A 22229-nucleotide genomic window follows, 5' to 3' on the forward strand; every position below is an offset into this window, starting at 1 on the left:
GATGTTTCAATCAATTGGAACAACACTCAATCCAAATAACTAACAAACTTTAAAGACCCAGATCTAAAATTTAACTCAAAGATTAAAGAAGAGAAATTAAAAAATTAAATCGTGAAGAGTCCCAAAAGCCATGAGGCTGCAGAAGAAAAATATTCTTAGTTTTTGCAGTAAGTTTTTCTTATCGTAGCATCAACACATCCTGGAAATAATGGCTCTACGATATAACTCACCTCCGTGCTACGCCATTACCACATTCGTTACCCCCTTCTACTTTTGTACCATTCTGTTTGTGGCATTTATGGTTAACCCGTAATTTCAACTCTTTTCACAATCTACGCCATCTCCCAAATTCTCAAACAATCATCACTCGAGCATTAGAATTTTTTCACCTAACTTCTTCTATGCCTAGACGAACACCCAAATTCCCGATGTATGTGAAGTGGCACCCACCTGCATCTGGGATCTTTCAGCTACACACAGACGGCACTTCAACCAACAACTCTAATGGTTATGGTGGCATTTTTCGAAACTCTGATGGATCATGGCTACTAGGATTTACTGGGCACTCTTATTCAGGCTCAAGCAATGACATAGAATTATTAGCACTATTGCGCGGATCGCAATTGGCTATTCAATACAACTTTCAGCTTCTGGAAATTAAAATGGATGCCACTGTAGCCATTACTTTAACTTATAACAAGCGCACTCATTTATCTCCCTTCTTACTGATTTCAGGTACTTCCTCAGCATGATGAATGAGCCTCCTATTACGCATATTTACAGGGAGCAAAACATGGTCGCCGTCCAACTAGCAAAATATGGAACCACCCTAATGGATACTACAATGCTGCTTTTGTCGTCACCATCGTCTGTTGCACTGGATGCATATCAAGCAGACCTAAAAGGCGTAACTACTAAACGTTTTGTCAAGGCTTGTTTTTTGATTACCCTACACCCTCCTCACTTGTAAATCCACCACAAGCACTGACAACTATTAGTCCCCCAAGGACACCCCTAGTCAAAATCTCCATAAAGATCCCCCTTTAGTTTTATGTAGTAACTATGTAACTTTAGCCAATAGTAGCTCTACTACAATGGCTCCCCGTAATAGTTCTACTATCTAATATAAGTTTTTATCTTTCTTGACAACAACAAAAAAAAAGATATGGGGAACTTGACCGACTAAAATTAATTTCATAATTTTTAGAAGTTGTGGTTGTAAGAAAATGAATTTTGAAACAGATTGTAGTAGTTTTTTCAAAATATGTACAATACATACTAGATCGGGTAAAATTTAAAAATGTGGGCCCTTTTTGTTATAATATGAAGTCATGTGAATTTTTTAGTAATTCTATTAAGATTAATGTAATATAAATATAAATATTGTTAGATTTTTTGTTGGAGAACTTCTATGACAAATCAAAAGCGTAATTGAGTTAATTGTGTTGTGTTTTAGAAAACAGAAATTATTGCGGTTACTAAATTTTGTTATAGAAAGTTATTACAAGTATTATTTGTGGACCACGTAATAGTTAATGGGAAATATTGCAAAATTTAATACCACTCAAAGACGCCGACCTAACGCCACCGCCTTTGAAATATTCTTTGGTCCAAATACATCCGCTCGTAGCCCGAACGCAACGCGTTATCTTCATCGCTTAATCTCAGCCGTCCATCCAACCTCATTACTCTATAAATAGACTCTCCAGTTAAACAATTCCTCCATCCCAGTTTGTTTTCCTTGTGATTTCTCTGCTAGGTTTGTGGTTTTGAATCCGTTGATCGTCGCTGTTGAGAATTTGAGTTCGGCCCAGAGATTATCCGTTTGAGGTTTTTTGATTTGAGATTCAGTTTTGTAATTAGAATTGGTGTTTCTCTCCTTTGAGGCTGCAGAGATCGTTTGTTGATATGTCGGTTTTTGGTATTTATCCATGATTCTCGTTTGTAGTATTTTGTGAAGATGAGGTGATGCCTTCTTTTGTGAAGTCGCAGTTTGTCCGGTAGCGATCGGTTTTGGTTTTGATTTCTCCTCTTATCTTCTTCTGTTATATAAGTCTCACTCGCTTCCAGTACCTTCTGGCTTCGTATCGTTGCTTTCTTTCCTTCAATTGGTAATTTATTTGGAATATGTGATATGGAATGTAGGCTCGGGGTTCTTTGGAGTTCCTTTTTCTGGTGTGAGGTTCGGTTTGCAGTTAGTTCTATTTTTTCTTCTTTGTTGATTGCTTGTAGGTCAGATGTTTCCATTGTTTGATCAGGTCTGAGTAATGATTGTAGGAGAATGATTAGGGGCTTCCGGTGGACTTGATGATGATTATAGTGACTTCCGGTAGGTGATTTCTTCACATGAAATTGCAGTTAGTACCTTCATCCTAAACATAGCCACGGTACCTTACCCACTAACTACTTTTTATAAATATCCTGCCTTTGAGGATTGTAACCTCTTGGTTTCTCGATCTTTGTTCCTGCCTTTAAAAAAATATTTTTTTTTAATTTGTTTCGATTGAAATTTCTTTTGTTTCCAATATTCAACATTTATGTTAACATTGACAGCAGATAAGAAGTTTGTCTTCATTTTATTTGATGTCAATCTCTATTAAACCTGCTATTCCTATCAAGCTATTGCTTCTGGTTTTTCGGATTTTGCAATTCTTCAACTGTGTGTTGGTGAGATCCATTCTAGATGCAATTTTTGGGGAATCAACATGCTTTCTAGTTTTGGACGATTCTGAGGTTGCTGTGAGATTCCTCTGTGCAATTAAGTACTGTCTTTTTTTCCATGGATGGTATTTGGAGTTGTAAGTTTTTCTGATTTACGTGAGCTCCTCCTCCTGTTTTGAAAGGTGTGCTGGTGTACACTGATTTGCCACGCTATCTGAGCTATCAATCCCCTAAATTCTCAGAGCAAATTTCGCTCCCATGCTGACTTGCAATTTCAGGTAAATGATTCCGTGATCTATTCTAGTGCTGTGTTAGAAGTAGGGAACAACCACAGCGTGGAGACTACTGCTTGGATATGATATCTCGACTTTCATCTTATATGCTATTTTGATGCGAATATCCTTTCAACTTTTTGGTCTGGTCATCAGTGGATTCCGTACCTAGGTGTGGTGTTAGTTGTCAAGGATACATAGATGGGTTATCTAAAATGTGATCCGTTCTCTCTACAGGCATAAGTGTCTTACTTTGGTGTTTGTGAGGGGAAGATGCAGAGCAGGTTCCCCCTTTGACTATAGGTATTGGATATTTTGCGACTTCAAGCTTTGTCAAGATTTCTGTTAAATGGAAGTTCTCAGCTACAATAATTCTTTTTGCCAGTGTGTATAGTATATTCTGCTGCCATTAGTTTTGAGTCCAGATGCTCGGATCTTCCATTGGATTCCATGTTCCAATGGACTGATGGATGTGTAGAGACCCCATGGTGAAATGGCAAAGGTCGGTTGTATGCACCTGGGCACATTTTTTCTTGGTCCTATTTTGTGCTTGCACTGTAATCCGGTTATTGTCAGGCCTTGAAAACAGGGGGGACTTCCAATCTCATCTCTGGAATATCTAGTGATTTCGTAGTTAGTATGGGTTTCGCCAACTTTGCACTTGACTGTTGCCTTTTTCCTGTGCTTGCAGCTGTGGGTAGTCTCTGAGCAGTGAATACTTCTTTTCGTGGAGCGATTGTTTGGTTGTAAATTGTCGGCTCTCTGTTACTATATAACTCGCTCACTACCGATACCTTCTATCATCGTGTCGTTGCTTTCCTATGATTGGTAGTTTATATATTTCAGTTTATTTTGTCTTGATTTTCTGTAGGTTCCTGATTTGCTTTTCTTTGTTCGTCTCTGTTGAGAAGTTGAGCATGGGCCATGTAATTCAAGCGGGTGATCCGGGTTTGCGAGTTCTTTTTGATTTTTTTTTTTTTTGGTGTCAGATTCAGTTTGCAGTTAGTATTGTTTTCTTTTTCTTCTTTGTTGATTAGAGACGGTTGTTTGTATGTCAATGTTGCCAATGTTCGATAAGGTTCTGGGTAATGATCATAGGAGAATGATAGGGACGTTTTGGTGGGTGATTTCTTCTCAGGGAATTGCAGCTAGTACCTTCATCCTTCTCATAGTCATGGTATTTCATGGATTCCCCTTTACAGATAGCCGTTGAGGACTTTTTTTTTGTGCTATTGGTTTCTGATTTGCGTCCTTCAACTGTCAATGCTAAGAAATGAGCCTGGCTTGCTGGTGTGACCCATTCTAGATTGCACTATTGGGGGAACCAAGCATGTTTTCAGGTTTTGGGCCACTTCTGAGGTTTTGTTGTGAGATTCCACTATGCAATTAGTTCCGCATGGATGCTGGGCATGTTAGCCGTTGTGTTCCAGTTCTTTTCCCAGTAGTAATGATGGATATAAGGATTATTCTGTGTTTTCTGATTTGCACGAGCTCCTCCTATTTTGAAAAGGGATGCTGGTGCATACTGCTTTGCCACACATTTGAGCTTCACTCTCCTCAAACCTCATTATCTTTGCTCCCCATGCGGACTGGATCTTCAGATGAACAAGTCAGTGATCTAAGCCTATGTGTGAGAAGCAGGGAATAAGTCCAGCATGGAACTATTGGTTTGGATTTGATATCTTCCATCTTATATGCTAACAAATATTGTCTTGTTCTCGCATCAACTTCTTTTACCTTGACCGTCTCAATGCTTATTTGGTCCGATCGTCGGTGGATTTTATTCCTAGGTTGTGTTATTTTCAAGGGTGCATGGATGGGTATCTAAGTTTTGATCCAAGGGGTGCAAGTGGTTCTACAGGTGTAAGACGCTTTGGTGTTTGTGTTCAGAAAGATGTAGAGCAAGCTCTCAGGTCTTCGAACATAGGTATCGGATATATTGGTGTCTCTTAGTTTTGTCGAAACTGCTCTTAAGCTCTCAATTAAGATAATTCTTTTCACAAGTGTGTATAGTATATTGTGCTGTCATTTTAGTTTTCAGAGATGCTTATGGATGAGTCTCTTATGGTATGGACACCTGAAGAGTACTCAAACTCATTCTGGATCATTTGATAGCTCTGTGAAGTGCTCCTCTACTTTATGCGCCTCTTTACTTATCTTCTCCATTTCCGTTTTCTTATGTTTTTATCACGTCGGTATGATTTTGTTTGTTGGATGGATGTGTAGACCACAGGGTGACAGTAGATCACATGGTCACAGTAATAAGTATTAGATTTGGAAATTTCAAAGGTTGATGTCCAGTATTTGGTGCTTGCTCTGTGACCTGGGTGTTGTCACGCTCCGAGAAAAGGGGTTTTTCCAATCTTGTCTCTGGCATCTCTAGTGATTTCCTAGTTGGTTTGGGTTTAGCCAACTATGCACTTAACTGTTCTCTTCTTTCTGTGCTTGCAGTTGCCGTGTCTTTAGAGATGTGATATCTGCTTTCCACGACGCGCCCTTGTTTGTGGTGTGCATTAAGGTTTCTTTTGTTCAGGGCGCTTTGAGTATGGAAATTTTCTGTTCAGTTTTCTTCCCTAATCTAAGTGGTTTCCTTCTCTCATCATATGCTCTTAGAGATCGTGCTCTTCTATTAGTTATGCTCTTAGAGCTCTTCTATTAGTTCTTTTGCAGAAAATGTAACATGTCCGTGGTGATTCCATTGCATGGTGGTGGGTATTTGATTATTTTCATTCAGCTTTTGGTTCTTTTATTTGGTGATTTATCTGCAGCCGCAATTGATTATTTCCATTTTAAGGTGTAATCAAGCTCTGCCAGCAGTGTCTAGATTCAACTTGCAGTATTTGTAGGGCTACCGTGCTGTCATCCTTATCTGACGTTAATGATCAGCAGAAGAGAGAGATTTTGGATATCATAGGTTTTGACCAGTCATTATCTTTACTAGTATTAACAAGTCCGTCATCAATCCTACCCATATATATCACAAGTAGGCCATGACATCAGTGTGGATGGAGCTATCAGTTTGGTTTGAGATCTTGACTTTCATCGTAATGTTAATATTGATGCTAGTAGTATCTTTTTCTCGCACCGACTCTTTTACCTTCACTTGTAGTGCTTATTTGTTTCGTTCATTAGTGGATTTCATTTGGTGTTACTTGTCAAAGGATACATGGAATAGGTATCTAAGATTTGATCCAGTGGTGTAAGTGGTTCTGAAGAAATAAGTGCCTCCTTGCTGTGGTGTTTTTCTTTGGGAAGATGCAGAGCAGGTTTTCAGGTCTTGGACTATAGGTATCGGATATTCGCGTCTCACAACTTTCTCAAAACTTGTATTATATGGAAGCTCCCAGTTAAGTTGATTCTTTTCACAAGTGTATGTATTCTGCTTTCATTTTTAATTTTTATTCCAGATGCTTATGTCTGTGATGATCCAAGCTGATGAGATCTCATGTCCTTAAGGGATGGCCGGATGGGTACTCAAATTTGCATCTTTTGATAGCTGCATAAAGTGCTCTTCTTTTGGTGTTCTTGCTACTTACCTTCTCTGCTTCCATTTTCTTTTGTTCATCACACCAGCTTTATTTTGTATGCTGGACGATGTGTAGACCAGATGGTGACAGTGAGGATTAGATTTTGAAAATCCGAAGTGGTGTCCAATATGGTGTTTGCTCTGCACCCTGTATTTTGTCAGGCTTCGAGGAAAGGGGTTTTTTGATCTTATCTCTGGAATCTCCTTAATTTTCCTTGGTGGTATCAGTTTGCACTCAACTGTTCCCTTCCTTCTGTGCTTGCAGTTTCTGGGCCTTAGAGCAGTGAATTCTTCTTATGGAGTGCTCTTGTTTGTTGATTTGCTTTAAGGTTTCTTTAGTTCAGGCAGATCTAGGTATCAAGATTTTCAATTCAATCTTCCCTCCTAATCAGAGTGCTTCCCTTCTCTCAGCTTTGGCTCTTGATAGTGGTGCATTCTAGTAGGTCCTTTTGCAGGAACTTTAACATGTCCGTGGTGGTTTCCATGCATGGCAGCGGGTATATTGTTTTTTTGGTTCTTATATTGAGTGATATATCTGCAGCCATAATCAATTACTTATATTCTATGGTGTGTACTTATGTCTGATCAAGCTCGTGCCAGCAATGTCTAGGCGTTCGTGCAATTGGCAACCCGTGTAGGGCAACCTTATTGTTTTCCTAGTCTGAAGTTCACAGTCAGAATATATTAACTAGAAGAGATACATTTTAGCATATGGCTGGTAAACGGGGTTTCCCCTTTGTTAATAAATTTTTACACTTGACAAAAAAAGTGAGTGACATTTCAAATCTAACAGATTCCGATCAATTGATGTCTTCACCAGGTAGTACTGCTCATAGTTTTTGATCAGTTCGTTTGTAGATCTGTGTTGAAACTGTTTGCTATCGGGTAAATGAAGCCTCTTTGTTTGTAGATCTCTTTTGAAGCATGCATATTATGTTTTAAATATTCGCTCATTTGATGACTTGCTTCTTTTGCTATTATGTAGAACTTTTTGTGTAAGAGAGATCTCCTTCACATTTTTTCTCCACAGAACATTTCCACTTGAACAAAAAGATCTCGATTAATTGATTCTAAAATTCTCTTATTTTAATTTTCTAAATGAGTGCAAGGTAATTATTTTGTTCTTCGTAATAGATGTTCACAAGAATATATATCTTTTGGAACCTTTGTGAATCTACCACATATGTGATCATCGTGCAAGGTGGCAAGTTTTTCAAAATCTTAGTTTAGAGTTGGTTAGCTTTCTTTTTAATACTTCCAAATTAGCTTGTAATAATTTGCTTAACAATGTTGAATCAGCATTGACTAATAGGCAATCGTTGTGCCATTATTCTCTGTTGTCCTGCTACGCTGTGGAGGTATGTTTAGTCGATTGTCACTTCACAACTAGTATGATCAGCCAAATTTCACTTCACAGATATGTCAATTTGGATCACCGTCAAAGGCTCAGGTTATCCCTCAAATGCACGTGGCTGGTTTCTATGTAGACCCACCAGGACCAGTTTTTTCTCGCTTTACTCTATATTATTTTCCAACTCGAGCAACATGCCACTATTTGCTCTGCTTTCTGTAGATGTGGTCACAAATCTGTCAATTTGGATCACCGTCAAAGGCTGGGGTATCCCTCAAAAGAACGTGGCTGGTTCATATGTAGAGCCACCAGGCTCAGTTTCTTTCCACTCTACTCTATTGTTATTTTCCATCTCGAGCAACGATGAGACAATATGCTTTGTTTTCTGTAGATGTGGTGTGAGCTAGCAAGATGGCTGAGTTAGCTTTTGGTTTCATTACAAACTCCAACTCTGGGTTAGCTATTCGTGTTCTCGCATACTATTCTAGTTTGGATTATTTTCTTCCTACAGGCGTAATCTCATATGTGTCGCTAGGGTGATGCTGCCTCCTCCATTGATCGAGCTATGAGGGTGCACAGTACAAGGTATCAAGGCATTGTGATATTGGAGCTGTTGGTTACAACTTCATAGCTTGGTCACTTCGTTGTCAATGATGTTTTAAACCAGTTATAGTTCATTTCTTATTTCTGATGTCGTTGTCCTTTGGTTTTTTGGACTTCTTGTATTGTTGATTGATTAGGTCTTGAATAAAATAAAGGAGATCTTCTAGGAATTGTCTAACATCCCTTTTTGAAGATGCTGCCGTCTTTGCCTTTATTCATAGAGTATATCGCTCCATTCCCCTGTTGCACTTCTATGTATGGTATGTGCGCTTTTCATATGGCACGACTATAGTGGAGTTATTCCCATTTTATCTTCTCCTCTATATATTTATGATCTCTATTCCACTGGGCTTTGATTTTCTCTGTTGCTGCATCATCAGATGTAGGAAACAAGATTTTGGTGAAGAGAGTTGAGCTATGATTTTTGGCATTCATGTGCTGAGGAGTTTTTTCCAAAACCTGTTTTGGGTATTTTTTGGTGTGATGCAGTTTCAATTATCTCTAGAGGTCGTCGGTGGTGAGTCAACATGTGTAAGATCTTTGCAGTTTCATTTAGTTCTGCCTTCTTTCTCCCCCTTCCTTGATGGTTAGAGGTGTTTGGTGGTGTGAGTAACCATGTGCAAGGTCTTAAGCAGGTCCTACATAATACGCGAATGAGAATGTTCTGGTTTTTTTATTTGATGGTATGACTCTTGTTGTGGATCTCTTCTCATGGCCGAACATCACTAGTGGTGAATTTCATATGAATTCATATGTAGAAGTTGCATAACCGTCCTGTATGTTTCAATATGCAATTAGGCGAGGTGGCTTTCGTATTAAGCTTCATATGGTCCCAGATGGATTGGTTAATTTGGCAAGTGAAGGAACTTAGGCTACTTAAAGAGGGACAAGTTGTTTGCTTGGGTGATGTTTATGCCTCACTTCGTAGTTACTTCAATGTTCCTTGATATCTTTTATCTAATTTATGAAGTAGCAGAAAATTTGGCACCTGCATAGTCGTATGTACTTGGTAGATGCTGTATGTCAAAGAGCTTAGGTGGGTGGAATTCCTTCGTAGCTTTCTACTTTTTTTGGGTAACAGTTTCTAAAAATGTTGTGCTGGAGTTATTTTCTGGTGGAGATTGCTTCAGTGACGATCTGTATGGGAAGTTTTAGCTGGTTGCAAAACATTGATTTCAGGATATATCCTGTGCTTGCTTTTTACAGGTATTTCAATATTTCTGAATTAGAGAATCTGATTTCTGGATATTATATATATAGTTGTCTCAAGGTGCTATGAAATTGCGAACTATGTGTTTTCAAGTAACTTTTTCATGGAATGAACATACTGGTCAATCCCTCCTCTCGATGCAGTTACCCCGTAAGCAATCTTTCAAAAAGACTAGGACATAACATCTATCAAGTAAGGTTCTGTTCTGGGCTGGTGCCATGACATTTTTACATTTAGCTGCTAGGCATCTTCAAATTAACATCTCGTCAGCTGAAGTCATGTTCTGCTTTAACTAGCCAGGTCGCAGAAGTTGGCTAGTTCTCTTGAAGTCCTATGGGGAAACAATATTTTCTTCCCCGTGAATGTTCCATTGCAGTCAAGGGGGCTCTGCTTTTCTGTATCTGCTGGAATTTCTTCGGAGGAACTTTCATATCATATCTGCTATTGTTGCCATTGTTGCATGATGATTCAGGTCCTAGAGGGGCAGGGAGTTAGCAGGGTGAACTCCATATCTTGTTTAGGGAATTTTAAGTGCTTTACGTGGTTAGGCTGGGGGCCAGTTAGTGCTACCACTGGTTGGATGTTCATTTTGCTCACATAGTTCTGCTTGTACAACACTCCTTTACTTTTAAGGTGAAAGGATGGAAACGAGGAGGACATAGTACCATGTGCTCTTTCTCCTGAGGTATGCAATGAGGTGCAAGTGTATGTGCTGTCAATTGAGCTTTTTGGGTCCGAGGGAGCCTGTCATATTTTCTCTCTTTGGAAGGAAAGATATCAGCCTTGTACGAGATAAACTTATTTCACCAAATAGATAAAAAGAGAACGGACACCCAGCTTATAGGTTTTGTGGTTTGATATACCAATGATGTAGTTGAATGTAAATGTGATTTCATGTCATCTTCTTTTGAGAACCTTGGACGTGGTATTATGCAATGTTCTCGTTGGTAAAGGGATCTCACAGTGGGGGAATTTTTTTACCTGCAATTTGCTTTTTTGTTTCCTGCTTGTTTTTTAAAGTAAAAAAATAGTAAATAATTTTTTTTTGTTTCCTGCATATGCTGAAGCAAGGCGCTGTGGATTGATTTTGTTGCTTTAAACACGGGTTTTTTATGTGGGATAATCTGATTGATTTTTTTGCTCTAATTGAGGGTTTTTAATGTGGAAGTGATCTCTTTTGGAAGTTTCAGTTTGTGAGGGAGATTCACTAGAGGGAGTTTGCTTAGGTATACGGGATCTCCTAGGATGGTGGGTCTTTTATCTTTGTTTTCGTAGGCATGTTGTGAAGATTTGCTTCAGTATGCTGGAAGGTTTTGAGTTGTGAGAATTTCCAAGATAGTATTTACAACCTTTTCCACCACAATGGCTTTGCATCTCGATTTGACTGGTGATTTTGTCCTTTATTTCTTTCAATTATGAATGTTACCTAGAAGGTCATTCCCAAGTCTAAATTTTATTGGTTCCGATTCTTTTGGTCTTGTGATTGAATCGTGAATTTATCCTACATTCTATCCTAGACAGTCAATCCTGTGTCATTTTGTATCCCTAAGTACAGTCATTGACTTGTATCCATTCTTCAACAATTCCGCCAATTTGTCCCTTTTAACCTAGGAGGTCACTGCTCAGTCTGTTCCTCCCAGTATTTATTTTCCTTCTATATAATCCAAACTTATTTCCAGGTTGTTCCTTGGCTTGGAGTGTTCGCGTTTGAGTTAATGCATTTTATTGAACTGTTCTGGTTGTTCTATGATCATGTCTTGTCTTGACACCAACAGTAGTTTGGCCTTGTGTTTTCTCTTGTAGCTTAGGTCTACTTACTGCTACATTTTGTGTTTAGGTGACCCTTGTAACTCCGCCTGTCTAAACAGCCGGTCCCAAGCCCGGATTAAGGAGGGGGGAAGGTGTCAACTGTTCAATTAGTCAATCTGTTCTTTTTTAATCAATAGAAATGATTTCTGGAGCTGCCTTTGACTGTAACAAACTTATTATCCTGCTTCTTCAGTGAGAAAGGATTCACCAATGTTTTTGATGATATAAGGCGCAGTCTCTTACATATGCTGCAATTTATTTGACGATCCATCTTCACACTGAAAATATTGTTTCGTTATTGATGGTTTCCAACTCGATATTTACAGAGGTTTGGTGTTTAGCTGACAGCGTATGGATATGTTTTGTCAGGGTTTGTTTTCTACATAGTTGATGACCCAATATATATCCTCAAAAGATAGCTGATACTCCTTCCCTAGCTGCAGTATAATACTCTTCAATTGTTTGTTATTTCTTGCTGGTTTTTCTTTTGTTTTGGCTGAAGCGCTGATGCGTTTTATGTACATCTAGGTATCAGTTTGCAAGGGTAAACTGTTTCATTGTGTGCAGACTACCTCCGGAATCTGCTTTCCTTCCATGTCTACTCCAATTTATTTATGATCCACCTTTGCGTTTGATAATTGTTTCACGATTGATGTCTACGAATCAACATAATACTCTTCATCATTTGCTATTTGCTTTTGAGGTTTTCATGAATGCTGAAGACTACGTGCAAATACCAGTTTGCTGTGGTGATCGAACTTCTTATCATTGGCAAGATTTGGAAATGATAGACATGTGTGGTCTCTATGGTTGCGTGCGGACACGTCCGAATTTTCAGAATGGAGGGATTGTAGTATTTGCAATGAAGAGGGATAGTATTTTTTTTTTCCAAGTCTACTCTAAATGTAATGATGATCCAACTTTGCATTTGAAAAATCTTCCATTATTATCAGACGTCCCACTTAATTGTCAACTAAATAAGGGGTTTGTGTTTGCATTTGCCGCAACCCTTATATATTCTCATAATCTTTAAAAATTTCTTGCCTGCTTGCAACATAATATTCTTTGCTATTGCTTGTGTGGTTTAATATTGATGTTGCAGATATTATCCAATTTCAGCTTGCAATGTTGTAATTAAACTGACATAGAATGCTGTGCCAGATGGTAGTGTTTGGCTGATAAGTCCTTTCATGTGAGTTCCTGTTCAAACAGTATTTTAACAGAGAGATAGAAGAATGGATTCAAAAGCCCCTTTAATATCGTGCAACTTACCGTGGGGCAGCAGGTACTCTAAACTCCTGTTTCAAACAATAGTTTAAGGTGAGTTACTTCTTGTCACTTGAGCTTTTTTTTTGGGTGTCTTGAATGTCTATTCAAAAGCATTGAATGCCATGAGACATATTTCCTCAGGTTCCTCAGGAAGGTCAACACATACCCAAGGAAATATTATGTTATAGGCTGTACCTTGATCTCGATATAGAATGACATGCTCAAATTGTGACATTTGGCTTATTATTCCTTTCATGTACATACTTGTTTCAAACAATCTCTCAGTTATGAGATAAACGATGAATTTGAATGTCACCTGATGCCTTATGGCTTAATGTATCTGGGGCGTTCTAAGCTTAGGATGTGATCGGTCCGTGCTGTTAGGTGAACTTTGTTCTTTTGCCTTTTGGACGTCCATAAGTTGTTTGTTCTGGAAGTATACCTAATTAGTAGGTCTGTGATCGTAAAGCTACTATAGAAGTCAAAGGCGCTAAAAAATAGGGCCGCCTACACATCGTCCGCTAAATTGGGTGTTTTCATAGCCGACAACACAAGGATGAGTGGAGAGGACAGATTACAGTTTGCTTGTGTTATCTTTGTGAAAGGGCCCTCGAATGATGATCATATCCTGGTCCACAACGTTTTATGCTGTTGACTTAGCATCAAGGGTCTTCAACATTAATTCGGATATTGATTTATTTTTAGAACACTTCATATTTAGAAATCACATACAAACATTACAATTTTAAAGTAAAAATATTTTAAAAGTAAATGAAAAATCATAGCATAAATTTGTTGATCCCCTGGAGGTAGTAATGATGGCGCATAAAGTGGGACAGGAGTACAACTAGTGAGAGAATTTAGAGTTTGGTCCGAAGAGTAAGAAATTGTTGGTGCGAAGATGAAATTTTATTTTTGGTAAATTTTTGGTAATAGTTTCACCAATTTGGTGTTATTTAGTGACAGATCTTGATTTATCAACAAACTAGTACTTGGTCGCGATACCTTCAACTGATGCATTATCGTTGTACAGGTATTTGCTTCTTTCTTTTTTGGATAACTGAGAAGTCCCCAAGGGTCAGTTGGCTCATTGTTTGTAACTCAGTGGATAATTGACACGTCTTCCAGAATCTCCATTAACATGTTGGATGCCTAAACTGTGATTTTATTCAACTTAATTTTCAGCCTTCAACTTCTTGTGTTTTTATTTTCTTCTAAAACTGAGCAATATGTTCTTTCACTTTTCAAGTTTGAGAATAATGGGCCTGCTCTTGTACCTTCCGAATGCGTTATGTATTCTCGTTGCCCATCCTTCACTGTACTGCTTTTATCAGTGAACCTGTTACATCCCGTACTTTTAATACGTTAAGTTACGTCATGAGTTAGTCGTCATAAGCTTGGAGAGATAGGCTTATTCCTAAGCTTATAAGTGATTATGACTATGTTTAGCAAGTGTCAAAAGGGTTAGAGGTTAATGGAATCGAAGCGAGTGGATTTTCGCAATTGACTTATGGACCGTACATTGGAGGTACGAGCCAATATTATAACCCATACTTTTGGTGTAATACTAGGAGTGCTTAACATGCTAAGAAGATCGTGTTATGAGGTACTTGAGTCGTATAATAATCGTATATTAAGTGTTGAAGTCAAGTAAGTTGCATAATAAAAGTTTGCAAAAGTTATCGCAAGTTATGTTCATAAGTTTACTGAAATTTGGGTCTGATATCACTGAGCTTTTCTCCCAATATACTTGGAGTTACGAGGTTGATCCACCCACCAAGTTGAAGGTCTACGAGTCTAATTTCCATCATATGCGTGTTTTAGCCGGACTGCTGAGGCAGCCCACTGGGACCCACATAGGCGGTGGAGATTATTTTTGATGTTATAAAGTGATGCAGCCTTTTCCTCTCCTCATTTTTCATCCAAAACAGAACCTTAAGCTCCTAAATGCTCTCAAAGCATTTCCATATCATTCAAGCAAATCCTACCAAAGTTTTGAGGTAATTCTTCCTTCGGAATGATTGTAGTACTTGTGTAAGCTTAGTTCTCGCTTGTTGTTATTGAGCTGGAGATTTCTGTAGGCTGAAGCAAGGTGTCTAAGGGCTGGATCTTGTTGTATAAGGTGAGATCTTCTTCTCCTTCATGTGTATTATTTAGTTTGAGCTTTTGATGTGCTTAGATGATACAAGTTAACGGTCAAATGTTGTAGTTGAGTTGAGGGTTGTTTATAGGACGTTTTGGAGTTGTTCTTGTTGCTTTTGAGGTACTGGTTTTTTTTTTTTTTTTTGATAATAAATGTGAAATATTGCCATTAACAAACCAAATTAATACATCTCATAAGCACCTATAACTGCAGTTCATAAAACACTACAGTTGAGGCCTCCAGTAAACTAGACAGCAGAACAAAAAAACCCATATGATAGTTACAACTCACTACCCTCTAGTATTGGAACTCTAATTACATAACTTGTGAAGTAATTGTTTGTATATCCTTTAACCTATGTCTGAGCTCCTTTTTTATCTGTGCAGTAGATTCACATTAGTGTTTCTGATTATGTTCCAGTTCCTTGCCTGCCATGTGTTACAGATCACTGCCTCCATTAGCTGTCACTACTTTCTTCATCTGCTTCCATTTTTTACTCTTTAACCATTGTAAGCTTTGTGTCACTTTCCTTGCCATCAGTTGAATGCCCGCCCATTTACTTAGCTCATTCCTTGACTCACTTATACACTCACAATCCACAAACCAGTGTTGCATTGTTTCTACTGCTCCATTGGCTCTTGGAATCACATTCAGCAGTGGTTGGAATAGCTCGCAAAATCCAACCACTTCACCTACTTCATTGCCCCCAACCCTTTTTCGTACCTCTATTGAAACAGAATGGTTTCATGTTCTTTCATCGATTGGTTATTCCTCTCCGTTCGTATCTCTTTTTCCAATTTCGGTCTTGATTAGTTCACAGGATTGATGGCCAATTCTCCTCCGAACCCTCGATTCAATTGTTTTCCTGCCAGTGATATGTGCAATTTTTGAAGTCTCTCTTTTGTAAGCAATATGTTTTGATTAGCCAGCCAAACTACGAACCTGTGCTTTGGCTGCATTGCTTTATTCCATACTAGATCAGCAACCTGACATCTCTCAAGCCCAGACAATCGTGCATTGTAACTTTTAGTTACCAAGTATTGTCCGCTAGGTGTAAGTGTGAATGTGTCATTCTGGTACCACTGCTCCATTATAGCCTCAAGTGCATTTTGTTTTCTCCAGTAGCAACTGCTGTCCACTGAGGGCTATGGTTCCCAATACTGTCATTTTACTTTATGTATATACCATGCACCCACCTCGCCCATTGTAGGTCTTTTTCTCATTTAGCTGCCAGAGTAATTTTCCCACTGAGGTTGCATTCCGATTGCTGCATGCTTTTATGTATGGTTGTTGTTGTTATTCTAAACTTGAGGAATGAAAAGGCAAGAGGGGAGATGCTGTCCGGCTTATCGTATAACGAGCTTGTCGCTCATTAGCTAGTTGGTATATTTCTCTTGTTGATACTAGTGTTATTTAATTTGTTGTAAAATAGTTGGGAAGAAGTTGATTCCATTGTCATCGTTGAAGGCTCGGTTTCAAAGGTATGTTAGGGCTATTTCTTTCTTTCTTTAGCACAAATTCCAAACAAGTTTCCTTCCAAGTGTGATTTGGAGAAGTAGAACCTCATAGATGTTCTTTCGTGTGTCCGATGATTCCATGAACGTTCTATTTTGTACTGCTCCGATAAGATGAGTTTCATATGATTATTGGTAGTCTTTTCCTTCTCCTAGAAAGTGTATATTAGCCATATCGGTACCCTCAAAAAGACTTCTGTAACTCGACGAATGTTAGTTGGAGTTGACATGAGAACTTTATGTGCTTTGTATTGTTGTATGTTATGATAGGCATTATGAACAGGTCCAGTGGCATGGTAGTTACATGTGTGCTAGCCTGGAAGATACGAGTTTGGTAACCTGATAGTTATGGACTTGCTAGTCCGGGAGATATCTGCTCGATAATTCACTAATTTGGTAGCTAGCACATACGTACGAGATCATATTGTGATATAGTGGAGTGATTGTTGTGTGATCACGCAACTTGTGTACTGTAGATTTAGATGATGTGTGTGTTGGTTTGTGTATTACTCCCATAGGCTTAGAGTAACGAGATTACGACACGTATCGAGGTTGGTAAGAGTATAGTATATGCCTTGCACGTTACCCTGTTACTTGAGATACACGTTCAGTTGTTTCCTTCAGCATTCCTTCATTTGAGTTCTGTACTTACATTTGATTATCCTTCTTCATAAGGTAGGGGTAAGGTCTGCGTACACATTATCCTCCCCAGACCCCACGTGTGGGATTGCACTCGGTTTGTTGTTGTTGTTGTTGTTACTTACATTTGATTATCCAGTTGCCTTACATATTCAGTACATTCTTTGTAATGACGTCCCTTTTATGGGGGGGCTGTGTTTCATCCTGCAGGTTTGGATAGACTGACTGACGAACCTCCATAGTAAGCAGTTTCAGAGTTCACATTAACAGTTAAGATCAACAGCCATCCAACACTGACTTCTGTGTCACATATTCCTGGTCTGCTTGAAAGACTATTTGATGGGAGAACTATTATTGTTCTAGGTCGTCTAAGGTATGGGAAGGACCTCAAAGACGAATTGTTTGCATCTTTTGCCTTGATATCCTTTTTGTTTCTTTATTTTGGGCAGGGTGGGGTGGGGGGGGGCACATTTAAATGTTGATACCTTGTTCTTAATGGTGTATGACGATAGGGTATTGAACAGTCATGTTTATCTGATATAGCTAAGTTGGAAAATTAAGCTTGTATTTACTTAATTGAACAAATTTTTGCATTCAAAAGTAGTACAGTTTCCAACTCTGGAAACACTAGCCGTTGTTGATTGGCTGATAATTGTACAAGCTTCGCTTCATTTGTTATAGGATTTTCTCAGTTGGTCGTAATTTGCATATCTATATCCTACAGGCATGTGCACTGGACAACATTTTGGGGATCGGCACTGTATTGACAAATGCGTAAGCTCCTTTTTCTCAACTCCCCATAGTAGTTGTTCGTTCTTTTTCCCTTTATTCTCCCTAGTGTGATTTGGGGAAAGGGATAAGAAGGTTGAGGGTTGGAATGCAAAAGTTGAGACCTGTCCATTGGTGCCTTCCTTCCTCTATGTTTATTCTATCTTTTATTTTTTGGACCCTTACATGTCTACCCAACAGCTGATAAAATTTACAGGTCACTGCCTCAGAGTTTTCAATTTACTAACAGTCCCTTTACATTATTAAACGAGTTGGTTGATAAGCCTACTGGAAAGACGCTGCTAACAGTAGCGAATTGGATGAAGAATGGCTTTGAATCCCTCTTTTTCTCACTATCCACGTCCATGTCCTGCTCTTCTCATACAGAATCTACATGGATTTTATGGTTTCTTTGTTTCTTGCAACCCCTTCACTCTCTTTGCTTTTCTTCTGTTCTCTAGAATTTGGTTTTTGTTGATTTGGTGAGGAGACATGGGGAGCATTGGGAGTGGATCATCTCACAGAAATACTTGTTCACTATAATCAGATGGTAACTGTAGGAACAGTGACTACTCTGGTTAGGCCTATTTGGCACTTCCCTATGTAGATAAAATTTTATGCCTTGTAGTTATTTACTGCTACCCAGATTTCACTTGTGGAATTATATTGGATATATTATTGTAGTTATTTAGTGCTATCTGCATTTTCTTACCATCCGTCCTCCTTGGATAGACTTCAGATAATTTGTATTATAATGTCCTCGATATTCCATAAGCAGAACTACAATGCTTAAAAACACTCAAAGTTGCCAAAGATGGAGTAAGTAAGTGCAACACATACTTTATAATTCTATACAGCATCCATCTTGATAAGGTTTTATAAAGTCTCCTACACATATATATAATTTTGGGCTGTTCATTTTTAAGTGACAAACTGATACGAATCTAAAAGCGGAAGACAAGAAATTAAATGGGAACTTACACAAATATCTCTAATAAATCTCAACTTACCAACCTCTAGCCATTAGTCATAGACTTACCAAAACTAGCCAACAAAAATTGAAAAATCAAATAATAGGGTTCTTTCTCTCAAAGAATCACATGCAAAAATCACCTTCCATATTTTTAAGCGTGATTAGCAACATTAGATACAAGACGGAAAGGAAATTTATTGGACGGGATAGCAAATAAGGTGATGAAATACAAAAAACTATACAATATTCCAAAAATCTAAACAAAATAGGAATTTTTTCAATGGGTATAGTTGAAATTCTTTGAAATTATATAGATAAGTCAATATACAAAATTTGAGGAAGATTGGAGGTGATTTGGACTGGTTTTGTATCAAAATTCGTAATTAAATCGAGTTCAAAAAATCTTCTGCGACACACGTATCAAACATGTATCACGCATGTATCACACACATAGGTATACATGGATATACATGTGATACACATTGATACAAATATGATACATATGTGATACACAATGTGATACACATATCATTTTTTTTCATGTTCAGCTTTTACTTCGAATTTTCAATTCAAACCACCTCAAAACTTTACCAAATTATTCCAAAACTGAGATTCAAGCTCCTTAAGTTGTGCCCAATCTATTCTAATAATACCCACTCAAAACAAAGCAAAAATTTGATTTTTTTTTTTGCTACAAATAGCTAATTGGCTAATTTGGCTAATATTAATAATATTTTATCAATTGGCCAATTTTTGTAATGAGCAACTTATAAATGGACATAGCTAGTAATTTTTCAAATTAAATTTAAAGGATATAATTTGAGAATAGATCCAACAATGTAGTAATTGAATAACAAATGATAAAGATCAACCATCCAACAATTACATAACAAAGTGAATCTAAACTATAGGAATACCTTCAAGTGAAAGTGTGATTCCACTTGAAGAACACACCTTGAATAAGTTGTCATTAACAATGGCAATCCACAATTACATCTATCAAAAGAAAACTCTTCATTCATCAAAACTAGTCTCCTTAAAATGGAAGTCTTTAGGGTTATTTATACTAGAGTGGGTTTTGAATACAAATGACACAAATACCCCTAAGCTAATTCTAAGGAACTAAGTGTAGTCACTTATTACAAGTATAGCCACCAATTACATGTAGTCTTCAATTGTGATAGATTACACACATAGCCTCCATTTGCGAAAGTAGCTTTCAATTGACATCTAAAGAGCATGTTGGCTATCTTGGGTCGTATTATCCTCCCCTTCTTAAAAAAAATTCATCCTCGAATTTGAACCTTGCAAAACATGAAAAGGAACGAGGACAAATATAAACTCATCAAGAGGCACATATATGCATGATAATGATAAAACAAGAAAGTGCCCATGCATTATTTTGACCCAATTCTTCATAATAGGCAAAAAGACCGCTAAAAATTATGTACAAAACATCATCACATGGAGTTATAAAATCTCCCAAGTAAGCACAATGTACGACTCTTATGAACTTAACAAACAAGGAAAATGAATTATGTAGGCCAAACATAGAACCATACACATGTATAGAGTATATTTAGATCTACCAACTCTCTTATCGTTAAAGTCACTTCATATCAAGAGTCAAAATAATCAAGCTCAAGTTTCAATTAAGGCTTTTTAGCACCCAAGAAACAAATATCAAGCATTTCATGCTTACAAATAATTGTGCATAATAAAGACACTTCCCAATAAGAGACATGTACCAATTTAATTCTAAGATCTTTACCACATGTTTCAAAGTGAACACTCTTGAAGTATAATCAAGCATACTTAAGATCAATATAGAACACTTCTCCCAACTATAATAGTCACTTGGTTCAAACGTAAGCCATAATCATAGAGTGAATCACCGGGATCAAACACAAATATTGTTCCCAAATTATATCTAAATTGGTCACTTGGCAACTCCCAGCATAAATATAATAGCAACTTCCACAAATCATAGTCAAGAAATACAAAGTTGCTACTATGAAAGTCAAGGGTATAGCCACTTACCTCCATACCTTTAGAAAGCCCAAAAATAAGCACTAACCAATCAAACATAACATTGTTGCCTTGGATAAGCATTAAAGTTTCAAAACCTTTCGTTGGCCCAAATTGTAGCTTCAGGCATCTATCTCTTTTATGGTTGCCCATTTGATTATCCTTCACAAAGGAACTTCAGACATTAGTTAAGTCACCACAAGAAGATTTATCGTATTTAAAATCAAAGAACTTATTCCGAGCTTCAAATTGGTCATTTTAACATTGCATCCTAGAAGCATGTACAAAGCTTGACAAAACTATCCTCAAAGCTTAAAGAAGAGATATTAGCACTAAAGATAGCATCAATTAGCTCACTCTCCTTTTTATCAAAAACCTCTTCATTCTTGAGAATGACACTAGGACTTTCCTTCTCAAAGGAACAAGTTAACTCCTCATTAGAATTTTCCTCTTTAAAGGAACAAGAAATTTCTCCATTGATATCTTTCACAATAAAGAAAGAAGGAGTTAGGTTGTTCAAACAAGTATATTCATCCTTGTCAATTGCACCAAGTAAATATAAGCAAGAATCATCACATCAAACTTGAAAGACTCAAGTTCACTCTCAAACACACAAGTTTCTTGACTTACTTGCAAACTAGAACAATTATCCAAAGATGGATCCACAAAGCTCATCAATTTACTTTCACAAAAACTCATGTCCACACTTGTTTGACTATACAACCAATACATAACTTCACAATATAAAGAATTCAAACAATAAAACTCACTAGCAAAGAGACTTTTATCCTCTCTCAAATTTTCACTCTCAAAAGTGTTTCTTGTTGCTAAAGAAGAAATAAATTTATTTTCATGGAAAACATTCAAGGAAACGCCTTCAAAATTATGATTTCCAACCAATGCCATAATACTAGTTTGAAGATTTTCAAGTTCATAATCAATGACAATTTTAGCTCCAAAATCATATTCAACTAGAGTATGGTCACAACTTTCCTTTTGCATGTCAACATAAAGTAAAGAATCATCAATATCACAAGTAGTTAGACTGTTGCTCACAATCAAGTCAGTGACATTGTCATTTGAAGTAACTAGAGAGTTGGGATTAGCCATTTTACCTTGATAAGCAACTATAGAAACTTTTTTACCTTGGCCTTCCAAAATTAAGCTCACTTGCTTATTTGATGAAGAAACTTCAACTTCTTTTGCATTGTCCAAGTTATGAAGTTCTTCCCGTGTTATATCCTCAATTGACTCATCTTCACAATTGCCTATAAAAGAATCCACACAACTAAAGGAAGAAGAGTTAGAAAGATTAGAGTTAGAATAACATATACTCTCATTCACTGATCACGCCCAACTATGCCTTATAAAAAGGACAATGCGGACGTTGCAAATATAACCTGAGTATTGTGCCCAGAGTCGAATCCATAGAGAATTAACCTATCAATCACTATCTTTAGACC

General features: G+C 37.6%; 1 long non-coding RNA gene across 36 annotated transcripts; it reads left to right on the forward strand.

The window, feature by feature from the left end:
* On the forward strand, positions 1709-18479 carry LOC109228861. 36 transcript variants are annotated; one of them, XR_002068473.1, is made up of 4 exons: positions 1709-9619; positions 9767-9815; positions 9920-17370; positions 17722-18477. It is a non-coding gene; the product is annotated as an uncharacterized LOC109228861 (long non-coding RNA). The 36 variants fall into 36 exon arrangements; XR_002068472.1 differs by having other exon boundaries at positions 9924-17370; XR_002068467.1 differs by having other exon boundaries at positions 1709-8265; positions 8346-8395; positions 8551-17370.

The sequence above is a fragment of the Nicotiana attenuata genome, chromosome 7 (genome assembly GCF_001879085.1).
Source record: "Nicotiana attenuata strain UT chromosome 7, NIATTr2, whole genome shotgun sequence".
Taxonomy (NCBI): Eukaryota; Viridiplantae; Streptophyta; class Magnoliopsida; order Solanales; family Solanaceae; genus Nicotiana; species Nicotiana attenuata.